Source organism: Dermochelys coriacea, chromosome 8, assembly GCF_009764565.3.
Source record: "Dermochelys coriacea isolate rDerCor1 chromosome 8, rDerCor1.pri.v4, whole genome shotgun sequence".
Classification (NCBI taxonomy): Eukaryota; Metazoa; Chordata; order Testudines; family Dermochelyidae; genus Dermochelys; species Dermochelys coriacea.
In genome coordinates, this window is record NC_050075.1 from 77,613,971 (window position 1) to 77,639,024 (window position 25,054).

Below are 25,054 nucleotides of genomic sequence, written 5' to 3' on the forward strand. Positions count from 1 at the left end.
GAGCTTTTGTATTCTTTCTCCTGCTTGATCAGGGTCTCTCCTGTCTTAGCAGGCTACTTCCAGCCCTTCCTTGCTGGAGTCTTAGTGTCTAATCCCAGGAATCTCCTGAAGCCTGCTCACCCGAGCAATCTCACATTTCCCCGACCATCCTTACCCCGCCTTCCTTTTTAGCTTCCAGATGGTCTTTATAGAGGAATCACTTGACCCTTCTCAGATGGGCTCATCCTGTAATCAGGATTGGTTTAGCCCCAGACTCTCCAGCCCATGGGGCAAGCCACTCAGTTAGCAAGACCTGTGTGGCTCTGAGGGTCTGTTACAGTCCTCAAGACAGTGTACTGGACACTGGGAGTTCAAGCCACCCTGTTACAGCCCCTTAATGGCATTCAGTCACTAATGACCTATCTTGGATTTGAACTGATAGTCTATAGATGAAAAGTTCTTGTCCAGATTACTATCTCCTGGCACAATGAATTGTGTGTAGCTGACCTAACACCCAGTGTGAAAGAGGCTACAGTAAAGCATGTTGAGTCTTGTGCACTCCTTAAGTGCTACATTTGCATTAATAGATGATAGAAACTTAACACACCCCAAATCAGGACGAATTTACCCAAACCCACGAATAGCTGAGAAAGTTCTGCAGATACAGGCTGATGCTCCTGGGGCCTGGCCTCTCCTTTCCTCACTCCTGTTCCAGAGCTGAGCAAATGCACATACCTGTGCCCCAGGGCAGTCTACATGGCAGGGCTGTCCCAGGCAGCTGGAAGTCTGAGATCCCCAGCAGCCCACAAGTGAGTGGGAGGGAACCAAGCAAATTTCCTCTGTTTTGTCAGAAAAATCTCTGCCCAGTTGTAGCTGTAACACCTACCATATTAGGCCTGCATCCCATCTTACCTCTCCATCCCCTCTCTTTAACAGTCCCTCCACAGTTTTCTTCCTCCCTTTCCTTGTCCTCAACATTATTCCATCCTTTTCCTTCCCTCCCCACATCCTCTTGCCACCAGTCTGCCTTCCCGTCCCTTCAGTTTCCCTTGAATCTCAGTCTCCCTCCTTCCCTTCTAGTCTATCCATATGTCCCTGTTTTTCCTGCCCTGCCCTTTCCCCTCAAGTTTATCTTCTCTCTCCCTTAGTCTCGCTGCCAGCTTCTAGTCCCTTCTCTAGCTCCTTCCTGGGCTGCACATAGAAAAATGTGTGTCCATGAAAGAAGCTTGGCTTCAAAGCTATTGAGAAAAGATAGCAACCATATTGAATACTGTTTTAAAAAAAATTCATGAGGTGTAGCTTTAAAAAAATATTACCGGTCTTAAGATACTAGAGTTGGCAGCTATGGTAGATGGCTGTAGGACATAGCATAGTTATATATTCTCTGGGCAGGGCAATTGCCTTATATTTTACTAACTGTTAAATATCTATCATGATTCTAAATTCATATTTCTTTATCTTACACAGACACAGCTTTCAATTTGTATTATTTTTCAATAAAAAGCTTTGTATGGGAGTTCAGGTGTGGAGCCACTATTGGTGGGCTTTCCTGATTATAACACGCTCTCAGCTCAACAAGAGTGCCTCTAGCACATTAGCATAGCACTTTTTGCATTGTCTGGTCAGGGATTTAATTTCACTACATCAAAAGCTACCATCAAAACCTTGTCATTGCAATTTGTCATATTTTATTTTGTGTTCTACATCTTACTGAAGCCTCATCTTCCTGTCCCACTGCTATTGATTACTAGTCTGGAGCAAAGATAAATCTTTTTTTTAAGGGAAAAATGGTGAAAGAGCTGTGAACTTCACAGCTGGTATTGAGGTTTCAAGTCCCGTAGCCTTGGAAGTTTTCTTATAATCATTGCTGATTGAGTAGGACATCATGTTCTCTGTCACTGGCATACTATTTAGCAGACCAATCGGTTAATGGGGTCATGATAGTTGCCAACCCCTGGAAAACAGTAAAAGTATTAAAGGAAAACAGGAACAATCATATTGGAGCAGACCTGTCGTCCACCTAGGTCTGTTTGTAAGAATGGCCATTACCTGATTCTTCAGAGAAAGGTGGAAGGAACCTCAGAGTAGAGATTTATGGAAGAGTTGGCCTGTGGGAAAAGTTGGCTCTTAATCACTGTCAATTTGTGGTTGATTTAGGCCCCAAGCATGACAATTTATATCCTCTAAAAAAAATCTTTTCTAATATAACTCTGGATGTTCTCATAATATATACAAATATCTAATCTTTCCTGAATCCGGATAATCTCTTTGGCTTCACTTGTTTCTTGTGGCATAGATCCACTTGGAACAAAAGGGACCTCAAATTTCTGTCTCCTCATTTAAAAGATAGGCAAAGAGAAAAGGAGTAGTTGTTGCACCTTAGAGACTAACAAATTTATTTGAGCATAAGCTTTCATGAGCTATAGCTCACTTCATCGGATGCATACAGTGAAAAATACAGTGGGGAGATTTTATATACACAGAGAACATGAACCAATAGGTGTTTACCATACACACTGTAATAAGAGTGATCAGGTAAGGTGAGCTATTACCAGCGGGGTCAGGGAGAGGAGAACCTTTTGTAGTGATAATCAAGGTGGGCCATTTCCAGCAGTTGACAAGAACATCTGAGGAACAGTATGGGGGGAATAAACATAGGGACAGAGTTTTACTTTGTGTAATGACACATCCACTCCCAGTCTTTATTCAAGCCTAAGTTAATTGTATTCAGTTTGCAAATTAATTCCAATTCAGCAGTCTCTCGTTGGAGTCTGGTTTTGAATTTTTTTGTTGAAGGATAGCCACTCTCAGGTCTGTAATTGAGTGACCAAAGAGATTGAAATGTTCTCCAACTGGTTTTTGAATGTTATAATTCTTGACGTCTGATTTGTGTAAATAAGTGTTATACCAACATAAATGGTGGGTAATAAGCTTAAGACATGAAAGTGATGGTACCCATGGCCATCTGATCTCTCAGCTAATTGTCAGCGAGGTCATGGTTATGCAGAGTTCAGAGGAAAGCATAGTTGTTTAGAGTGGAGAATTAGTTGACCTCTTTCTCTTCGTGAAACTACTGAAATAAAATATATCTGTTTCTCTGGGATACAAATATAGTGCTAAAGATAAGTGGATGGATTTGCATAGTACAGAATGTGTTTCAGACCACTGTGTCACTAAAGATGATTTTTGGAGTTCCATTAGTGTCCAGACTACAGCAGAGAAATATTCTGATTTTCAAAGATCATTTCGTTGGACTTCCTCTCTTTCTTGTGTGCATGTTCTGAGGGGTGGCAAAAAGGTTTCCCCTTAACTACAAAACAGCAGTGCTGAATGATGAACAGGTCCACCTCAACCACTATAATTGAGTAATTAATTTAGAACCCAAATACCCAACTTACACTTTTGTAGGTAATTGATGGTTGGGTAATCTGCCTATTAATTTATTGACACAAGCAAGTATTTCAATTCTGGTCTGTCTCTAGTTAATAATCAATAGTCCTGTTGTCTAATGAAGAAATGGCCTTGACATGATGGCCTTTGTGCAGTGTTAAAATAACAGTGATCGTTATCATTATCATATGCCCTTGATACGCCGTATAAGGGCATGAATATCAATCTTACAGTAAAGGAACATTTAATATGTAAGTAGAAATAACTGATTGTCCAAAGAAATATACCGTGCTCTTCTTGGCAAAGAGATCTGAGAGCTAACTAATGCACAAACATTTTGTAATTCTGCCTCAGAATCCTAATGGAAGAAAACCTTCCTGGAGTACAAAAAAGCACTTTCTCACTCTCTCAAGGAAGACAGGGCATTCTGTTCTCTCTTTCATTTGTGCTGAATAGCATCAAAGAAAAGAGCTGATTCTTCTCTCTGCAGCTGAACACTATAGAATCATAGAATATCAGGTTTGGAAGGGACCTCAGGAGATCATCTAGTCCAACCCCCTGCTCAAAACAGGACCAATCCCTAGTTTTTGTCCCAGATCCCTAAATGGCCCCCTCAAGGATTGAACTCGCAATCCTGGGTTTAGCAGGCCAATGCTCAAACCACTGAGGTATTCCTCCCCCTATAGTGGAACTACTAAGTGAACAAATAGTCATATCCCTATTCAGAACCTATGGTAACTCCTTACCATGTTGTTGGGGGGGATACACATATTGATTGGAATGTAGCAACTCAGTTTCCATCTTTTCATTAAAGCCTCCTCCTATAGGACATTCTGAATTTTACAGCCTCTTCTTTTTATCTATTGCTGTAGTCTCTTTTAAGCCATGTTCCTAAAAGCAAATCGAAGTAATAATTGTGCCATCCTGAACACTATGAGTAGAATTTATAATTTTTTCATCAGTGACATACTACAGACCAGAACATAGTCTATATTTGGATCTTTTGGCTGAAGCACGGTATCTAATTTAAAAAATAATGCTATACTAGATCTTATTTTACTATTCCTCCATAATATGAACTTCTTTTTCTTCCAAAATTTATACTCTGCCATTAAATAGGGAAAATCTTTTGTACTGTAGGTGTAAAATTACATTATTTTCAAGTCATTATTTAAAAAGGACAAAATCAAATATCTTCTGCTGAGATTAAAAACTGGAGATGAGTCAGATTTAAAGTACATACTGCAACATGATGGTGCACACATGCAAGTCTTCCCCACGCATCTTCAAAATGGCAAAATGTAAGCTTGGCTTCACAGGGCCAGCTGTGTTTGATGCTTTAGTGTCTAGCAACACTTTCAAGGGCAGTATTTTGGCAGTGGCACTAAAAGCATCGTGGCTGCTGAATTTTATTGAGATGCATTATGGAAATGTTATTGCCTTTGGCCCAGATTTTTAAAGGTATTGAGGTGCTGCTGCACAGAGTCTCATTTTCAAAAGAGATTTAGGCACTTGGAAACATAAATCCCTTTGAAAATGAGACTTAGGCTCCTAAATCAATTAAGTGTTGCAATGCACTACCTTTAAAAATCTGGGCCTTTGTGCTTGGCATAGACATACTTTTCAAGTCTACTTGTCCCATTCCTAGAAATACACTTTCAAGGTGGCATGCAGATTCATACTCATACATTTCTAAAAAAAAATAATAAATACATTCTTAATTATACCCAGCTGCATTATGTCTGTACATGATAGTTATGTTGAGGGGAAGTTCAGATTTATCCAAGAAAGTGTGCATAATGCATGCTAGTACATTTGTTATGGTATTTCCCACAGGCAGCCATAAGGAAGTGTGGATTGGGCATGAGTGTCCCAAATCTATTAATTCCTAATAAATAAGCTAATGTAATGCTTTCTTTGGTCTGTGAACCAATGTTTAAACTATAAGAAAATGTAAATTTTTTATACTTAATACAGGTAAATGTTAAATATTAAAGCCATTTTTGAGTAAGTAGGCACAAGACCATCTTGTATATGGGAATAGATATGAAAATTACAATGTGTACTTTTCTCTCTTTACATGTGTAGCACCCATTAGCATTCATAAGTGATAGTCAGCATAATATACCCCTTTCCTGGTTGAAGTGGGGGGGACAGATTTTTAAGTCACACATACTGAAATTACCTGTGCAGAGTAAAATTTTCACAAGCACTTAAGTCATTGTGTCAAAAATGACTTAAGAGCCTAAGTGTCATTGAAAGGCAAACGCAACTGTTTATGCCTAATTTTAGATCCTGGAAAATTAGTCCACTGAGGTATACTGTATATTGATTACATATATTTAGATTATTTTAAGACTTTAAAATTATAAATTGAATATTTGCAACAGTGTTTTAAATAAGATGTAAAATTCAAGCCCCAGAAAAAGCTTGACATTTAAGATTTATTTAGCACCTTCTTTCAAACAGTATTTTGCCTTAAAATTTATAGAAAAAATAAAGTGACAAGAATATTAGCACTTGATTAGGATTCTACTCAGAACTATTTATAAGCAATAGAGTGAGAGGGGCTATTACTCTATTTGTAATGTTTGGCACTGCATGGCCTTGGCATGAAATCATGTCTGTTCAAAGAATGTCTAGTGAACAAAGGAACTGGTCGTGGAGCATGAGTTGTATGCTGAAGCAACTAAAGGATACAAGCCTTGTCACTTTTTGTCACAGTAACATTAAGAAAAAACTCATGTGGCTTAGCTTTAGGGGCTTATGAATAGTCACATGACTAAAGTCAGGAGGCCATTTTTAAGCAAATATTTTTTTCCTTACACAAAAACAAAAAATGGGTGGGGAGTTTTCAGCTTTCATAAAACCTTCATTCACTGGGCTGGCAAAAAGTAAATATTTTTACAAATATATTATTTACTACATAGGAAGCTTTTCCCTGAGAACACAGATAAGTATGCTTGCTACAGTGCTTTGACCACTACAGGCCCAACTGTCATTCCTTCGGTACTTCCTGTCAGTCTGACTAAACTCTGTCATCCTTCAACCCAGTTTAAATTAACAGGTAATTTGTAAATGTCACTTCAGGTTAGGCCGCTCATTTTGTTTCTACTCTACCAATGCAAAGTCTAGGACTAATTTTTCTTGTCTTCTTTTAATAGGATTTTCATTTATAAATAGAATTATGTTCTGAAAATAAATTACAGTAAGTGATGCACAGAACTGGTAGCAGCAGCACTTTCATAGAATTTCAAGCACCTACATCAGAAGAGATTAATAAAAACACTTCAAAGGCTAAATTCTATTTAAGCAGAAGACAGCTTTTGGTTAATATTTAATCTGAGTAACTGAGATCTTGGTTGAAAATATAATTTTTTAATATCTAAATTAATTTGCAAAACAAAACCGTTAATTTTGCCTGAGAGCTTTCGCAGTGCAAAAGTTTCATTAATTTATTTGAGAGAAAAAAATTAAAAATGTAATTTTATGGTGAAAGTCTCTTTTTTTTAGTATAGAATTTATTTCTAATGCCAGTGTATGATATTTGTTCATCTATAGTGCTTTGCCTATACTTTTAAATTGATTTTAATGTACGTGTCTACAGTAAGTAAGACAGAGTAGTGAGCTTTTTATGTGAGGTGTTAAATTATGATATGGGATTGCTTTCAGATTCAGTTTAGTAAATAAACACACTTCTTACCAAGAAATTGTTTAATTGAAAACAAACAAACAAAAATGTCACTTTAAAATAGGCTTTTCTTGTGTGATAGAAGTTGATATAATACAGGGTCAACTTTCAACTTTTTTTTTAAATGCTGTACACAGAGTATATGAATGAGTTGCTCCTTTCATCAGGGAGATCTAGGCATGTGGGGGGACAGCAGCCTGCATCCCACATCTGCTCTGCTTTGCTGGTATTATGCAGCTCTTCCTTTCCAGTGAAACCCTTCTAACCCCTAAATATCCCAGTTCCAGCAGAAAGAGGGATTCATTTTTTGTGTGGAGGGAACATAAAAAAAAAAATCTGATTCTTTTAAGTTTTCCCAAGGACTAGTGGCATGACCCCTCCTCCTGTTGTAGTCAATGTCAAAAACTCCAGAGGTAGCAGGATGAATAAAATCCAAACCACAATTCTTCTCCTCTTTTCTTTGTACCAACTCTTCTCCAGGTTTTTTTCCATCATCATTCTCTTTCCTTTAATTCCATTCCTTTCAATCCCTGCACACTAAGTTCTTCTTTTTCCTCTTCTTTCCTCTATGGGATGTGGGTGTGTTTTTATTAATTTCTTTTCTTGTTGATTTATTTTGTAAACCCTCCTCTTCCTTAAGCATAACTTCTCCCTGAATGGCTCAAAAAGGAAGTGCTGCCTATAAAAGGGCCAATTTAGTGTTTCAGAAAGTAGGAATTTCAGGGTGCCCTAACCCTAATCTGTCCCAATTGCTGGTGTGTTCAGGGAGAGAATGGTAGGGGATTATAACCTCTATCAAAAGGCCTGACTCCACTGAAGTTGGTGGGCAAAAATCTGTTGACTTGAGATCAAGCCCAGAATGCTCTCTGCTTTCACTTGTGACTTGTGCTTTTACACGTTGTCATGCAACATCATTGCATTCCCCGTTCCAATGGCTGTCAGCAATTCCAATGGCTGTCAGCTGGTCTGTAGGGGATGGAGATAAACAGAAATCTGGAACAGTTATGAGATCTAGTGCTGATAGAGAATAGGATGTGGCTCAGACTGGCTCAGCGGAGCTCATCTTTTCACTCCACCTCGTACTCTTCCAGTATACAGCTGAATGCAGCCACCACCTCAAGTCAATGAAAATGTAACTCCTCTAAAGCTTGCTATAGTAAATGATTCACAAACTCTACAATCACTAACTAATTTTCCCAGACTGCTATTTAAATAAATGAGTGCTGCCCCATACCTGACTTTTGAGTGATATGCTTAAAAATCAGCTGTTTATACTGGTCCACAACAATATTATGTACAATTATTATGACACTAAAAAGTGTCCTGCTAATGCCACTCTGAGGTGTACTGGTGCACTAAACAAGAGCAGCATGGGACACCCCTGCTGCTCATGACCCCATTCCATTCCACCAATGCCTGCAGCACAGCAGTCCGACACTTTATCCCATTGGTTCGTATGTCATTTTTTCCTCTTTGAATGTGTCCTGGTATCTGATTTCCCCTGTAGTAGGTACTTTTGTTTCCCAAACATGCCATAGATATTTTTACATTCATAACAGAAACTGTTGTTGTGACAGTCAATGGATTTGCAAGACAAAGGCACCCATTGCACCCAACAGAGCAGGAAGGCAGACACCCTTCCAGAAGAAGAAGCTGACTGGCAGGAACTCAACAGCTGGAGATAATAGGCTTGGGACTGGCTTGTTGGTGAGTGACCCCAAGAGATTCTGCTCTATGCTGGTAATTCACACATAGAAAATGTCTATGCTGGGAAAATGCATTGTTTTATCACCTTTGTTAACTAACACATTGTTAAACACTACAGCAATACTCCCAATGAAGTCAGTGGGGCCATGATTTCACCCTTAGTGGAGGCAAAGACTGTCATGTTTAAAATCATATTGACTGGTCATGGTTAAATGTAGAGTCCACCTAAGAAAACCAACTTTATACAGCTGTCATTGTAGAGGCTACCCCAGGTGGTCTAAAAAGTGACATGTTTTGTGACATCAGCAGTATCAGAACCCAATGTCAGATACTGAAAACCAATTTTCACCATACATTAATACTGATTTAATATCAGAAACATAACTTTCCTATGTAAATAGTAACCATTTTGTTTAAACATTAGAGGTCTTATTTTATTCTGAATGTTAAACTAACATTAATGCAGGAAGAGTCCAAAATTTGAGAATAGTGCCTTGTTGCATTGGGTAATGACTGATGTTCCTTCAGTCTGGATTAATTATAATTAGACAGGGATGCATGTGCAGCTGGAATGTCATTTTTTTTCTTTGTGCTTTAGTGGATTTTAGCTGTAGCTGCAGTATCAGTCCAATTTTCCACATAACTTCTCTTAAGATGGTTTCACAAGCTGATCTATCGTGATTTGTCACATTTTCTCACTATGTACTTTATAAAAGATCTCCTGGTGAAATGGAAATACACGTGCATCCCTACAGTATGTGGCCATGATATGGATCAATATAATGAAACCTAGGAAACTGGCTGGTATGTGAACCAGCTGCTGGTGTTCGTGAAATCTGAACTAATGCTTAGTTCTAGTAAGATTGCAAAGAGCCAATAACTGGAAATGCTGACTAAAAGGAATCTACAGTGAAATAAATGCCCATTTGCTTGTCTGACATCAAAATTAAGCCAGGCAAGAATAAATATATTGCTACCTGTGCCTGAGACAACTATGTTAGATGAATGTGGACTGTGCGATCTAGGATGATATGCAATTATTGTCTGTCAAAGTTACTGCAAAAAGACCAACTGAGGTAGTTGTCCTAATTCCCTCCTAATTATGTAGAAATCAGGCAATTTATAATGCTCAACCCTGAAGGTGGTATGGTGCCCTGGGTTGAATGTGTCCATTGTGTATTTAAAGTTTTAACAAATACTCTTTCTGCTTAAACTAAAAAAGCAAAAACCATGGAAGATGCACATTGCTATTTAAGCAGAAGGATTTCCCCCCTAGTTTTATTCATCTGTTTATTTGAGAAGCCCAAGTGACCGGCCTGTTGACGTTAGGGAATTCCAGGGAGCTCCCTCTCAGGTGTCATAACAGGGTAAAAGAGATCTTGGGAGTGGGATCCTAAGGCTGGTCTACAATAAAGCTGTAAGTCGACCAAAGTTACACTACTTCAGTTGTTCACTGAAGGCATGATTGTCATCTTAATTTCAGGATATATGTTCGCTATTGAAATCTCTGACCGTATTGTAAAGTAGCTGTGATTTGGTGGACCAGGAGATATTTTGGTGGCTTATAGACATTGGTGATTTTAAACTCAGTGATTTTCATTATGATAGCATATAGTGTTGAAGAATTAGAGTCCATGGAGGAAAGTGACCTTCATGCGGTCCTCCCTGTTAAGTGCTTTGGCATGACTAAATTCTAGTTGACAGCCTCAAGGTCTCAAAAGCAACTCAAGTTACAGTCTTTATACAAATGATGTGTTTATAGTTGTATTGGTATCGTGACTGGATTTGGCAATAGAATCCTTCCAATATGGTAAGGAAGATTGTATATTAGATGTATGAGGTAACCTTCAGATGCAGTTTTCTACCAGAGTCGCACTGGAGTCATACCATTAGGTACAAATTAATCTGGATGTTTTCTACTTGCAAATGGATTGGATCTTCCGAATGCAACTCCATGGCAAACCAGATATGTTTGAATTTCACCACTGATTTCAACTGAGATGAAGTCATGTTTAATTCAAATGTTATAAGAGAGCAGTTAGTTTGTATGTGCAGTAGCTACTTGTTAAACATACTTGTCTGTTTTTAAAAAAAATTAAGACTAAAAATACCATACTGCATTAGCCCAGATTAAAGACTAAGGGGTACACTTTCAGTGTAATGCGTGGGATTTAGTCACATGACCTCCATTAGCATTTAAAGGCAGCTGCACAGCTTAATCCTCAAAACATTATGCTGAAAATGTACCCCTAAGTGCTTGCTAATTTTTGTGCTTTAAAACTCAGCTGTGCTTTTGTTAGAGGTGAACAGAAAAGACTCCAGAACCTCATATGTAACCACTTCTATTGCTCTCTTCTAACAAAACACACCACTTTGACCAGTTTTTATTAAGGGGTGTGTATGGGTTGTGGGAAATCCATCCATGCCTCTGAGCCTGTTTCTAAAGTGATATAATCTCTTCTGTAACTCCATTAATGCTGAAAAACAATGCAAATGCACTGAGAAAACACCGCCACATGTTTCTTCTTGCGTTTGATACCTCTGAAACCAGAGGTTGATATTAAAAGTCCTGAGGCAACCTTAAAGGGATACTTGTTGTAAGTACTTCTCTGGAGTATATTTTAAAGTAAACTCTCTCTACTGTAATACATTTTAGATGCTTTGAAATACATGTTATTTCTGTGCTGATTGATTTTTTTCCAGTTGGCAAATAAATGTCCCTCCATATAATAGAAAAATAGTCTATCAAAAAGTGTGAATTTTGAACAAATATTTTAATCCCTTTAAAAGGGGCACTCTTTTCAGGGGGCTTTTTAAACTCCTTTAAATGTAGTTCTTTTGCCTCCTCCCAACCCACTGATACAAACTTGCCAGTAGGCTGTCTTGGAAACAAACTATTTAGATGGAGAGAAAAATTGGAATCAGCTGGCCTGTATAATTAAAGCTACAGGCTCACTTTATATCTAGGTGGAGCCTTTGAAAGATTTAAAGGAATTTAGTGATAATCCAAGCCCACCTGAGGACATGATGGGCAGCACTGAGCTGTAATTGGAGGAGCATTGTAGGGGTACTCAGAGAGATTAAAGGAGAGAAAGAAGAGAGGATTAAGCAAGCACAGGACTGAATACCACAACTTCAGAACATTACCTGTGTGCTGCAGTTCTCACTTTCTGACAGTAACCAGTATCCTAGGCTTGTCAGAGTAGTACAGCACTGCACACCTTCCTGGTCTGATATACAGATCTGCATATGAAAGGGTGATCTGTCACTGACGGAACCCGAATAGGCTGAAGGAAGCAGGCTAGGAAGATGTAAACGGTTTACCTGAGAGTGTCTTCTTAATGCTGCTGTACATTAAGTTCTCTCTCTCTCTCTCCCTTCAGATCTGTCAGAGTGAGACAATGGACGAAACTCCGGAACATCCTTACCTAAGTGTGACACAATCTCAGGATCCATAGACTGTTCTGAGGCAGGTCCCCTTTAAGACACCTAGTTTGAAAAGACTTCTGCAGCCAGTGAATGCTGCTTTGCCAACGTATGTGTGCAATGAGTTCAATCCCAGTTACTCGAGCTGTGAACCATGCTGGATTTTAATTTAATTGTAGGTTTGTGAACCTTGTATACAACAGCACTTTTTGTTTACCGGACTTTACTTAAGAAAAATATGAATTGCAAATACTACAGTATAGTTTCTTTCCTGGTTTTATCATCTTTGCCTTCTGTACCTCCCCTTTATCTCCTATTTCCTTCACTTCCTCCTTACTTCTATAGTTTCCTCCTTTGCCTTCCCAATGCTTTCTCCCTTTCCTTTCATTCTTCTCTCCTTATATCTGTTTTTCTCATTTGTCCACTGCCTTCTACTTTTGCCCCAACCTGCTCATTCTCTTGGGGTTTCCCTGCCGGTAATTTAGGAGGATTTCCCCATACCCCTGAACTCCTCGGCTCTATCAGTGAAACCAGATAAAATTCAATACAGTCCCATGAGATCCAGGTTAGTTGAGGGGAATGATTCAAATTAAATGCTGTCATTGAGAGTGGAGAAAGCTCCTAATGTATGTGCACCACACCTTTACCAATGGGTTATGTATGCTTTTCTAAGTGCCATTGTTTTTTGATTTTTTTAAATATTTTTTTAAATTAGTGAGAGTAAATGAAGAGTTCACCCTTGTACTCTTTTTATGAAAACTGATGGGTTTGGATCTAAAGCAGAATGTTGCCCTATGTTGTCTTTGGTACCCTACAGGATGAGAGCTATGTTGTTTGACAAAATGGAGAATAGTTTGGGAGTCTCTCCTCTTTATAGAACCTTTTCCCTTCTCCGCTCCTTCCTACTTTCTATGACACCCACTGTTGTATCTTGTCTTAATTATGAGCGTAAGCTCTTCAAGGCAAGAACTGCCCATTTATATTGTGTGAGTGTGTGTGTGTAGGCTGGGATTCCGATTGGTGCTAAAGTAATCAAAATTAATAACAGTAATAATTTAATGAGACTGCATCTTAAATGGGGTTAACTGACAACACTGGTGGTGATGGGCTTTATAGTCACAACTCTATTCCAGGCACACCCCAGCTTGAAGGAGGTTGCAGAACTCATTCACCTATAGACTCAGCATGTCATGGTTTTCACTTTCATAATTTTGTTTCTTCTCTGTGCCTGTTGAATAATATATCAACTATAGGTAGCAAATACAAGTGTCATATGTGTATGGATTTTGATATTGATAGTTGGGTATCCATCAATAAGGTGTAAGTATCAAAGAGGTGACTTTCCCATCATCTCTTTCAGAATTAACTAGCATGAAAATGGATCAAACATCTTGCATGCATGCAAAAATCAGACACATTATCAAAAGCAGACAGTCACCAAGGTCACAAAACAGAACCTGCAGAAGTTAGCAACCAGGAGAACAATAATAACTTATAACCATAGTACCCAGTGAAACTAGCCAGAAACTGAAGATAATGTGAGGAATTTAATCACAACGTGGCCAAAAGCGGAGACTACCATTCAGCCCCAAGGAGAGGAGGAGTTGTCTCATGAAGCACAACACTGATCCCTCTGATTGATTAAAAAGGAACATTGATGGCTTCCAAAGAGATTCCTGTCCAATCATCAGCTGAGAGGACACTAATTCTTCATGGGATATTCCAAGATGGGGCCTTGTAAAAGTGGACCGATGCACAATATTCAGCAACAAGGTATACCCCTTATTGGGCTCAAAGGGAGGCCTAGGATTCCACTCTTTGGGAGATGCCTTTCTCCTTTCCTAGATAAAGGGTGTGTTCTATGGCATTGCCTCCAACACCAGTAATTCTAAGAGTGATAACTAAGATCAGACAGGACAAGGCCAGGGTTACCCTTATAGTAACTTGGCCAAGCCAAGTTTGGTATCCTTACATGCTTCATCTGTGTGACCAACTGGCATTCAAGCTTCCAACCATCCATCATCTCCTCTCCCAGGATACAAGTCAGGTGCTTCATCCCAGCCCTAGGGGTTCTCTGCCTCCAAGCATAGCTGTTGGATGGTTCACAGGATTAGAATCCACCTGCTCAACAGGAGCACAGCAGGTATTACTAAACAGTAGACTCAAAGTACTCATCTTCAGAAATGGAAAAGGTTCAATCACCAGTGTCACCATAACTGCATTGTGCCTGAATCGTCTCCACTCTGTCATCTTCGATTAGATAGGGACTTGAAGAAATCAGGGTAATCAATTAGCTCTAATAAGATTCAACTGGGCACAATATCAGCATTTCATTCCCTCACTAGAGAGCTTTTCTATATCTGTTCACCCTGGTTTTGCTCATCCTATGCCCTCTAGTTTTATTAACCATTTGGGGGACCTTTACCCCTGGGCTAAGGACTCTACTCTGACTTAGAATCTCAATCTGGTACTTAGATACCTTGTGGGGCCCCCATTTGAATCTATTGCAAACTGCTTCTTGCTTCACTTATCTAGAAACATGGCCTTTCTAGTAACTAGCATGTCAACACACAGGGTTAGAGAGATTGGGGCCCTGATGGTAGATCCCCCATTTATGGTATTTTTAAGGTCTCCTGATGGCCACACGCAAAATTTTACACAAATTGCTTTTGGATTTTCATCTTAACCAGCCTATTCATCTACTGGTATTCTTCCCTAAACCACATAAGTCTCACTGTGAGACCTCCTTTTACACATTAGATGTGAAATGGGCATTGGCCTTTTACCTGGATAGGACCAAGCAATTTCAGAAATCACCTAGACAGTCTCCAACACAGAAAGATCCAAGGGGTGCATGATTTAGAGACTTTTGAAGTGGATCTCTTGGTGTTTTATTGTTTGCTACAACAGAGCTGGTGTTTCATCTCCCCAGGTATAATAACACACTCTACCATATCACAGGCAATTTCCACAGCTTTACTGAAAAACATTCCACTATTTGAGATGAGCAGAGTGACTACATGGGCCTCAGTAAGTACATTTTCTAAACACTATGCCTTGGTCCGCGGCATCAGATCCAATGCAACAGTTGGTTTTGCTGCACTGTCTTCAATCTTGGTGTTGATTCCAAAGTTCCCTCCTTCCGGTCGGAATACTACTAAGGAGTCCCCTCAAGTGGAGTACCCTTAGGGACACTATTCAAAGAAGGAGTGGTTATTCACCTGTTCAGTAACTGGGGTTCTTCGAGATGGGTCCCCCTATGCATGCTCCACTATCTGTCCTCCTTCCCCTCTGCTTTGGATTGTTCTTTGTAGGACATTTGGATAGAGAAGGAACTGAGGGCAGTTCACCCATGCAGCCCTATATACTCTTGCTGAGTGGCATGAGGTTGTATAGAGCACATGTGTGGGCCGAATGAACGCTAACAGAAAATCTCTAATCGAGGGCTTGAGAGACGCATGACTTGGAGTGGAGCATCCTTAGAGACACACCTCTTGAAGAACAACAGTTACTGCACAAGGTGAGTAACCTTTTCTTTTTGTGATCTTACTATTACGATTGGATCTATGTATCAGTATCTAAGCATTTGTACGGGCCCCATCTTTATACCGTCTCAGTGCCTTGTGTATTACTGAAAGAATTTATCCTCTCAACACCCCTATGAGGTAGGAAAGTGGTGTTATTCTCATTTTATAGATGGGGAATTGATGCGCAGAGAGATTAAGATTTACCCAAACTGACACAGCAAGTCTGTGGGGACCCAGATTTTGAACCACCATCTCCTGAGTAACAGTGCAGTGTTTTAACTCGAGTAACATCCTTCCTCCCTATGTAACTGTTGATCCTGCTGACACCAGAAGGAATTGGTTCTGAAAAAATACATGTTGAAAGTTCCTGACAGTTTGGACGCTCTTTCCTAATTGTGTTAAGAACCTAATAGAAAATAATTCTAGAAATACTTTTCCACTTGCAGAATGAATCCAAAAACTTTTTCCTAAAGAAGAAAAAAAAATAAGGTGCAATATTATTTACAATTCTGCTCCTAAATGTTTTTTTCATTGTTGATTCTTATGGTTTGAAGCATGTGGTCTCATCTCACCCTGGTTGTGTGGACATTATCTTTGACAAAGTTGAAATCACTCTAGCAAGAAAAATTACCCTCATTGTTGTTCTTGCCCTTCGTTGAAGAACATTTGTTTTTCTCTTTATTGGTTATGAGCTGTAATTTAGGGTAATGTAATTCCTGTAATTTAGTTCCTACCTTGGAAGTATTCTCTCTCCCACTGTGGATGTTTTCATAAAGATATATAATAGCATTGCTGGCAATGATGCAATAGTTAAAGCTGATTAAGTTCTAGTTCTGTACATTTACCTGGCAGTACAAGCTATGAATTTCACATCTTTTTAATCTTTAAAATAGGGCTGTCAAGCAATTAAAAAAATTAATCACAATTAATTGCACGATTAAACAAATTAATCATGATTAATCGTCCTTTTAAACAATAATAGAATACCATTTATTTAAATATTTTTGGATGTTTTCTACATTTCAATTACAACACAGAATACAAAGTGTACAGTGCTCACTTTATATTTATTTTTGATTACAAATATTTGCACTGTAAAAAACAAAAGAAATAGTATTTTTCAATTCACCTAATACAAGTACCGTAGTGCAATCTCTTTATCATGAAAGTGTAACTTACAGATGAGAGTTTTTTGTTACATAACTGCACTCAAAAACAAAACAATGTGAAACTTCAGAGTCCACTCAGTCCTATTTCTTGTTCAGCCAATCGCTCAGACAAACAAGTTTGTTTACATTTGCAAAAGATAATGCTTCCTGCTTCTTGTTTACCATGTCACCGAAAGTGAAAACAGGTGTTCACATGGCACTGTTGTAGTTGGTGTTGCAAGGTATTTATGTGCCAGATGTGCTAAAGATTCATGTGTCCCCTTATGCTTCAGTCACCATTCCAGAGGTCATGCGTCCATGTTGATGACGGGTTCTGCTCGATAACGATCCAAAGCAGTGCGGACCGACACATGTTCATTTTCATCATCCGAGTCAGATGCCACCAGCAGAAGCTTGATTTTCTTTTTTGGTGGTTTTGGTTCTGTAGTTTCCACATCAGAGTGTTGCTCTTTTAAGACTTCTGAAAGCATGCTCCACGCTCATCCCTCTCAGATTTTGGAAGGCACTTCAGATTCTTAAACCTTGGGTTGAGTGCTGTAGCTATTTTTAGAAATCTCACATTGGTACCTTCTTTGCATTTTGTCATATCTGCTGTGAAAGTATTCTTAAAACGAACGTGCTGTGTCATCATCCAAGACTGCTATAACATGAAATAATATATGGCAGAATGCGGGTAAAACAGAACAGGAGACATACAATTCTCCCTCAGGGAGTTCAGTCACAAATATAATTAATGCATTATTTTTTTAACGAGCATCATCAGCATGGAAACATGTCCTCTGGAATGGTGGCCAAAACATGAAGGGGCATACGAAAGTTTAGCATATCTGGCACATAAATACCTTCCAGCACCAGCTACAAAAGTTCCATGCGAACACTTGTTCTCACTTTCAGGTGACATTGTAAATAAAAAGCGGGCAGCATTATCTCCCTGTAGCGGGGTAGACACCTGCTCCTGCCCAGAGGGGCTTAGAACAGCCCCGGAGAGGGCTGTGGCTGAGGACAAGAAGCCTGGGCTGATTGGGGAAGGCAGCAACAGCTGGGGCCACGCCCCAATCAGGCCCAGCTGGCCCCTATAAGAAGCTATGAGCCAGGAGTCCAAACAGTCTCTCTTTGCCTGTAGAGAGAGAGAAGGGCTTGGCTGTTGGGGAGCCTAACCAAGTGAGTAGAGTAGAGTAGAGTAGAGTAGAGTAGGGCTGGGCTGGGCTGGGCTGGGCTGGGCGAAGGCCAAGGAAGCTGGAAACCCCCCAGGCTGTGGCCTAGTTGAAGGCCAATTAGGTATTGGGGTTGCAGGGGCAGCCCATGGGTAGGCAGAGGCAGCAGCTGCAGGTCCAAACCCCCCTTGCCTGTGATGAATGGCTTATATACTGCAGCCAGCCCCAGTGAACAGGGGCTAGATAATGACTGGGCAGTAGCCAAAGACTGAGGCGAGATAGGGATATGGGGTAGGGGGTTCCCTGGGGAAGGGAGACCCTGCAAGTGAGGGGTTACTGCCAGAGGGCAGCACCCTGGTGTACAAGGGGCACTGGGTCCAGGAGGGACACGGGGGCCCAGTGTAAGCTGGACACCGGCCTGCAGAGGGCGCTCCAAGGCTGGAAAAAGAGCTAATTCCCAGGACAACAGCAAGAGGTGCCGCAGGGGTGAGTCCCAACCCCCTTACACTCCTGTAAATGTAACAAGCTTGTTTGTGTTAGTGATTGGCTGAACAAGAAGTAGGACTGAGTGGACTTGTATGCTCTAAAGTTTTACATTGTTTTGTTTTTGAGTGTAGTTATGTAACAAAAAACCCTACATTTGTAAGTTCACTTTCATGATAAAGAGATTGCACTACAGTACTTGTATGAGGTGAATTGAAAAATATTATTGCTTTTTGTTTATCATTTTTTACAGTGCAAATATTTGTAATAAAAATAATATAAAGTGAGCACTGTACACTTTGTATTCTGTGTTGTAACAGAAATCAATATATTAGAAAATGTAGAAAAACATCCAAAAATATTTAATAAATTTCAATTGGTATTCTATTTTTAACAGCGTGATTAATTTTTTTGTGTTAATAGCTTGAGTTAACTGCGATTAATCAACAGCCCTACTTTAAAATGATATAAAAGCTATTTAAAATTAGTATCTTACTGTAAATAAATGGACAAAGACCACAATCAATGACTGAAGTACTCATTCACTGAAGTACTTTAGGAAGATTATATTTTGTGAAAGATTTCTGTGCTGGACATAGAATTGAATTGAAGCCCATCAGCTATTTGTATCATTTATTTAGATTTGCTAAGTGATCTGAAAAAAATTCAAACACCAACACAAAGAGTAGGCAGGCAGCAGTTTAGTTAGCAGTACACAGACTTTGGAGTTTTGGATGTCATTTAAGATGAGATGAAATGCATCAGATAATGTGCACATTGTGTTTTATCAGCACATGACATTTGTGTGCTGTGTTGCTTTTAATATGAATTGACATGGTATTTGACATAGGACTCGTGTTGCCCCATGACAAGGTGGAATGTGATTCACTGCACATTTCAAGTGCGTGTTCAGATTATGTCAGTTTTGATTTGAAGAGCAACTTTTCTGCCTGACGTTCAGGAACTTTCCTGAAATGTGAAACATTTGCCAGTGTTCCCAGGATAGAAGGGAAGGTGAGCACTCAAATACTAGCAACCATGAGTTTATAATATCTAGCTTTTCAAATACTATTTTCTAAACACATCCCTATTTGAAAGCAATGTATCCATTGAAAATGTGTCCAAATTATTTTATAGCTTCAAACATAATTTTTGTGTTGCATTAACTTTAACCAGGTGTCTTATCTCTCGAGCTGATGTTACATTTGCTTCAAATATTAAACAGACAATAGCTCATGGTAGTTAGCTGAATTGTTTAAGAAATCAAATTCAGTCTAAACATTTACAAAATTTTCAGCAAAAGATTCCAGTTAATGAAAGAACCATGTGGTGTGCTAAAACATGTATACACATAGGTATTGCCCCATTTATCAGACATGAGAGCTAATTACCTCGTACACGGCAATATTTCTTCCATCCTCTGCATTTCAATTCCCAATATTAACACATAGGTGGTCAAGCTGACCATTGAATAGCCTACATGAGCATGAATGCATTAAATAATTTAATGTTAGAGGAGTTTATTAAACTGCCACATTCTAATCAGCATGTGTACCTGCTTTCATTAATCTTGCACTGGTCCATGGTGTGTCTCCACAGCCAACACAGAGAGTGCTAATGTTAATAGGAGCTCTTAACAAACAGGACTAGTTAATCAAGGAAAACTTACTATTAACCACATGACCATGCATACTGCAATCTAATTACAATCAGATTTAACCTCTTCATTACTCTGTTCATCTAAACATCGTCCTTACCACTTGCAACACTGAATTATACAAAACCAAAGCACAATTATACTCATTTGAACCTGAAATATTTGCATCCGTTCACAATTACAGATGGGAGAATCTCTTTGCTTCAGTTGCACATTGTATAAAGTGTATTTTGTTACATTGCCTTCCAAAAGCCTATTGCAGCACAGAAACCTTCTTCTTCCCTCCAAAAATCCTGGTTTGGAGAGATGAATATTAGAACAGTGTGTTCCAAAATGAACTGCAATAATCTGGATTAATTCAAATGAAATTTAGCACTTCATAAATTACCAGTTATTACTGTGTAAAGAGACTGGATGTAATTTAGAGTATTATGTTATTTCAGTAGCTGAACAAAGTGTTTTAACCTCTTACATGCCTTAGCCCTCACTGATATTGATAAGACCATACCATTTTACAAACCCTATTATTTTCATTGGAGAGTAGACTATGGTGGGAAATGAGGCTCCATCAGTGGCCATTAGTCTCTGTTGACTTTGTTCTCTGATAGAGAAAGGGTAAAGGAATACAGTTAAGTAATAAAGCTATTGATTTTTAAAAAAAAAATCTTTTTTTCTCTCTACATCAGTAGCATACACTATCACTTCAGTGTACAAAAGGTAACGCCTATTGCTTTACGTAGGAAGCAGTATGTGATATTTTGGATGGAGGAGCCAAATCACGTGGAGAGGGTAATATTCTCAAGGATTTTAAATTGCTGAGGGGGTTATTTGCATGGGTAGTGAGTTAGCTGAAGAGTGTTAATGTGCTTTATTGGTGATTCATGATGCATAATGTACTTTTGGTGATAACAGTGGCAATTGCTAACTTTTGGCTGGGGATCAAATTCTGGCCTTGGGGGCACTGTTGGGGCCTGCATTAGTCACTGTCATGTGGGATGCGCTGTCACTCCTCTCTCCATCCTTTCTGCTTCTCTTCCACTCCAGTGTTTAAACTGATTAATTTTTCCAGAAGAGATTAAAGTCCTGGAATAGTTTGTTTCTTCCCCAAGGAAATTTGTTTCTAAATACCTGCCATTTGGTGCAATCTGGTGCGTTCCAATGGCAAAGAATTTGCTTTTCAAAAGCATCTTTGTGAGGAAGGGTAAAAGTCAGCTGTGAGGAAGGATAGTTCAGCAGAGTCCAGAGGGGGGAAATGGAGTTTATAAGAGACATAATTCTACTTCGATATAAGTGTTTCTCCTCCCAACTCTACCGCCAGCTCTTTCCTCTTCTCTCCTGCCCTCTGCCTTTAGTCAGATATCTCTGTATTGCCATTTAGTGAATTTTCTCCCTCTACATCCTGCCATTCTTCTTGCTGCTCCCCTCCTCTCTGTAAGGGATTCTCATTTCTATGTCTCACTTGCTCAATCCTTTCTGTCTCCTTCCCACTTAGTGCTAGCCTGGCCTGGCTTGAAATGGCTTTGAAAGGCAGCCTATAATGGTTCCACCGCTTTATCTCTTCCCTTTCCTCTGCCCTCCTTTCTTTCTTCATTTCTATTTCCCTTCCCCAGCCTCCCCCCGCCCCTTCAGATTTCCTTCCCCACTGGTGCTAACTCCTCTTCTCCCCTGCCACTACTGAGCAGGCCTGAAGAGCTTCCTCTTGTGTCTGGAGAATGCTGCAGTACAAAGGAGCATTCTCAGGCTACCTTTGTGTGAGACCTGCTGCCTTCTTGCTAAACTGCCTGCTCTTTAAGATGAAAATAGTGGGACTACAGGTTAGGCCCCAGAAAATATGTCTACTGGCTATATAGATATCCCAGGGCGCGCTATATATATATATATATATATATATATATAAACCTCCCAAACCTCCACTAAAATCTTTAAGACTGCACAGACAGTCCTTGTTTTCACTGGCGAAAAGGTGTGCTCTTAACCTGAGGTAGCTAACTTGAGTTAAGAATACACTTTTCCCCGGTGAACACATGCCATGGAGGATGAAGAGGCCTTGGCTTTCATTAATAAGGGGGAAAATCGCTTATTTATTGGAAGAAAAAAAAAAGCAAAAACTTTTTTCAGAAAGGCTGATGTGATGTATAGTTACTTGTGTCATCTCCACCACTGTTTCTCAGCATATCCCACATGCTGTGTCTGTGCTCTAGATTATAAAATATGCAGGGACTGTATTTGTTTTTGTGCACTGAACAAACCCAAGTACATCATCAGTGCTAAACAGATGAATAAGTAAAATAACAAGGACAGAGGCAGATGTTTCATTTGTAGCTTCCCCTTGCTTTGCTTTTTTGCCTTGATTTGAAATTGTTGTATATACCTGACCATGAGGGATAACACGGGATTTGTACACTTAGCAGGCTATCAATGTGATAGAAGAATTTAATGCAATAGTATATGACTTGTAACTATAATTGAGCTTGGAAATGTCCTATGATAATCCAACATAAGGCCCTATTTCTCAAAAGGCTTCAGCTGTCAGGTCATAATAGTGCACTGATTATTTTACATGTTATTTATACAAGATAGTCAGAAGGCATATTCCATGTATGAGTCAAGAAGGAAAGCAGCACTTTAAAAGGAAAAGTGTAGCCCTTTTACAGTTGTTAATTTTGATCATGGAAACGGGGAAAATACCAATAAAACTGGTCAGAGAAGCACCATTAAAGAGTGTGTGTGTGTGTGGGGGGGGGGGATATTTGTGTATGTAACTCTTCTGCCAGGTGAAGTCAGCAGCAACAGGAGTCGGGTTCAGTAACTAGGAGTAGGTCTTAACAATACAAAATTGAACTGGATTGAGCCCCCCTTGGTAATGTGGGAAAACTTACCACTTCTATGTACCTCAAAGAGGCAATACTTCCTGACGCGCAAGCATGGAGTATGTATATAACAAAAGAGAACTTTTATGAAACCCAGCCTTAATTTGGGAAAACACCACAACCACATTCAAAAGCATGTGACCATAAGCAAACCTGACCTCACAGTACGTGGGGCAGTGTCCTTTGCCTCAGTTTCCCACCCTGCGGTGTGAAAGTCCAACAAACTCCCCGCTCCCTCCACTGCACCCCACTCACAGTTGGCTGGCCTTGGTTAGTGAGGAGCCACAGTGCAGAGGGAAGGGGGCATTGAGCAGTGCCTCTTCTGCTACCTTGGCAACTGGCTTGCTGCTGCTTCTCTGCCACTCACTGCTCCTGCTCCTGTGACATCACCTTCAGATGTTCTGCCACTTAACCCAGCTCTTAGTGATGTTAGCAGGCAGTGGGGACCTTGCAGCCAGTGCAGTCTCCATATGGTCTTTCACTTTCCCTATACAAGGTCTAAGGCTTGGCTCCTAAACCTGCTCAGCAGTGATGTCAGCTCTAGGAATCACCAACTGGAAAAGAGAGTTTTCCATTGAGTCTGGCTGGAGAGGGGCAGGTCAAATGGCATTTATGACTCTTTAGGCAGAGTCCACACCACTACCAGATAGGAACAGCTGTTCCCACATACTCTCATCTTCACTGGGATTTGGCCCCCCTAACTTCTGCTTAGCAAGTGAGAGTCAGTTTCGGGTAACCCCCCTCAATCGGGAAAGCTCATTCAGATCTTGCTTACATATCTATCTATCTATCTATCTATCTATCTATATAGTTGGAGTATTTAAAAAAATACAGTATTGCATTACATAGTCATGGTTGTCCAGTTTTTGTAACTGAGATTTTATAAGTGTAAGGTGATATGACGTTTGCAGTAATATGACCCAAGGGGTTGGAGAAAAGACTGACAAAGGGCCTAGAAGGGAGAAAAGGAAATACATTCAGTAATGACCTTCAGCAAGATTTGGGGCATCGTATATCAGAGGGGGCAAGACTGAGCCCGTTAGGAGCTACTGAAAGCCGTACATGCAAATTGACTGGTCTGACTGAACAGACAATGGCAGCGAGGAGGGGAAAAATTGGACACGGAGTCATAGGGCTGCATGTATACAGACTGTTGCTGTAATGGGATGCCTATTACAGGAGAATAATGTTAGATGGCGAGAGGTAGTGATGTGTTCCCATAAGTAAATAATGACTGTTTGGAGTGGGCTGAATATGAGAGAGGAAACACTGAAGTACAGAAAGGTACCGGGAAGGACACAATACATTACCCCTCTGCTTCCGTGCTGCTTTAGTTTCATTTTTGGATTTTCCTGTCTAATTTGAAGAGAGCAAAGTCCATAGAAGTGGATTTTCCCTGGATCCTATAAGGCAGGACCTGCAGCAGACCATACATTGTCATGAAAATCCCCTACAGGCCTTTACAGACTCATCCTCTTCTGTTTGCAGGCCCTATAAGTCACTACAGGGAAATTGCTCTTTTCAGAAATGTCTTGGTTATGTCAGCCTTCCCCTCCCACAATAGTGTATCTCCTTAGACTTACTATATCCCCTTTGTCCCACTAATTCAGGAGTGGAGTCTGACCCATTGGCTGCTACACAGATCTCGACATTGCTGCAAATATCATATTTCTCAAAAATATTTGGGAATTTAAATTAAACATTCCTTATTTAAAAATATTAAATATGTATCTATTTATGCACCATACACTTGAAACCAATTGGCCACTTAAAAATCTGTGGCGTGTTCCTTTAATTACATTCTATCCTACAACTGTCTACCATCAAGTTTTATCACAGTCAACATACCAAAATGAGGCATAAATCTTGACATTAGATAATTAAGCAGTTTAATTCAAGAGATTTTTAACTCGCTATTTGCTGAATTTCTTACTCACCCACTTATACCAAAGAGCCAAGAAACAAAAAGGGTAAGGGGAGGGATACACAATTTTTTTTCAG

At 39.7% G+C, this 25,054-nt stretch overlaps 1 long non-coding RNA gene across 2 annotated transcripts in view; it reads left to right on the forward strand.

Moving 5' to 3' along the window:
- LOC119859665 overlaps positions 1-13,278 on the forward strand; it is a 67,962-nt gene extending 54,684 nt beyond the window's left edge. Inside the window, exons 9-10 of one of the 2 annotated variants that reach the window (XR_006273805.1) lie at positions 8,620-8,767; positions 12,151-13,278. This is a non-coding gene — a long non-coding RNA (uncharacterized LOC119859665). The remainder of the gene's footprint in view (positions 1-8,619; positions 8,768-12,150) is intronic. The other variant, XR_005294296.2, reaches the window with a different exon arrangement.
- The last annotated feature ends 11,776 nt before the right edge of the window (positions 13,279-25,054 follow it).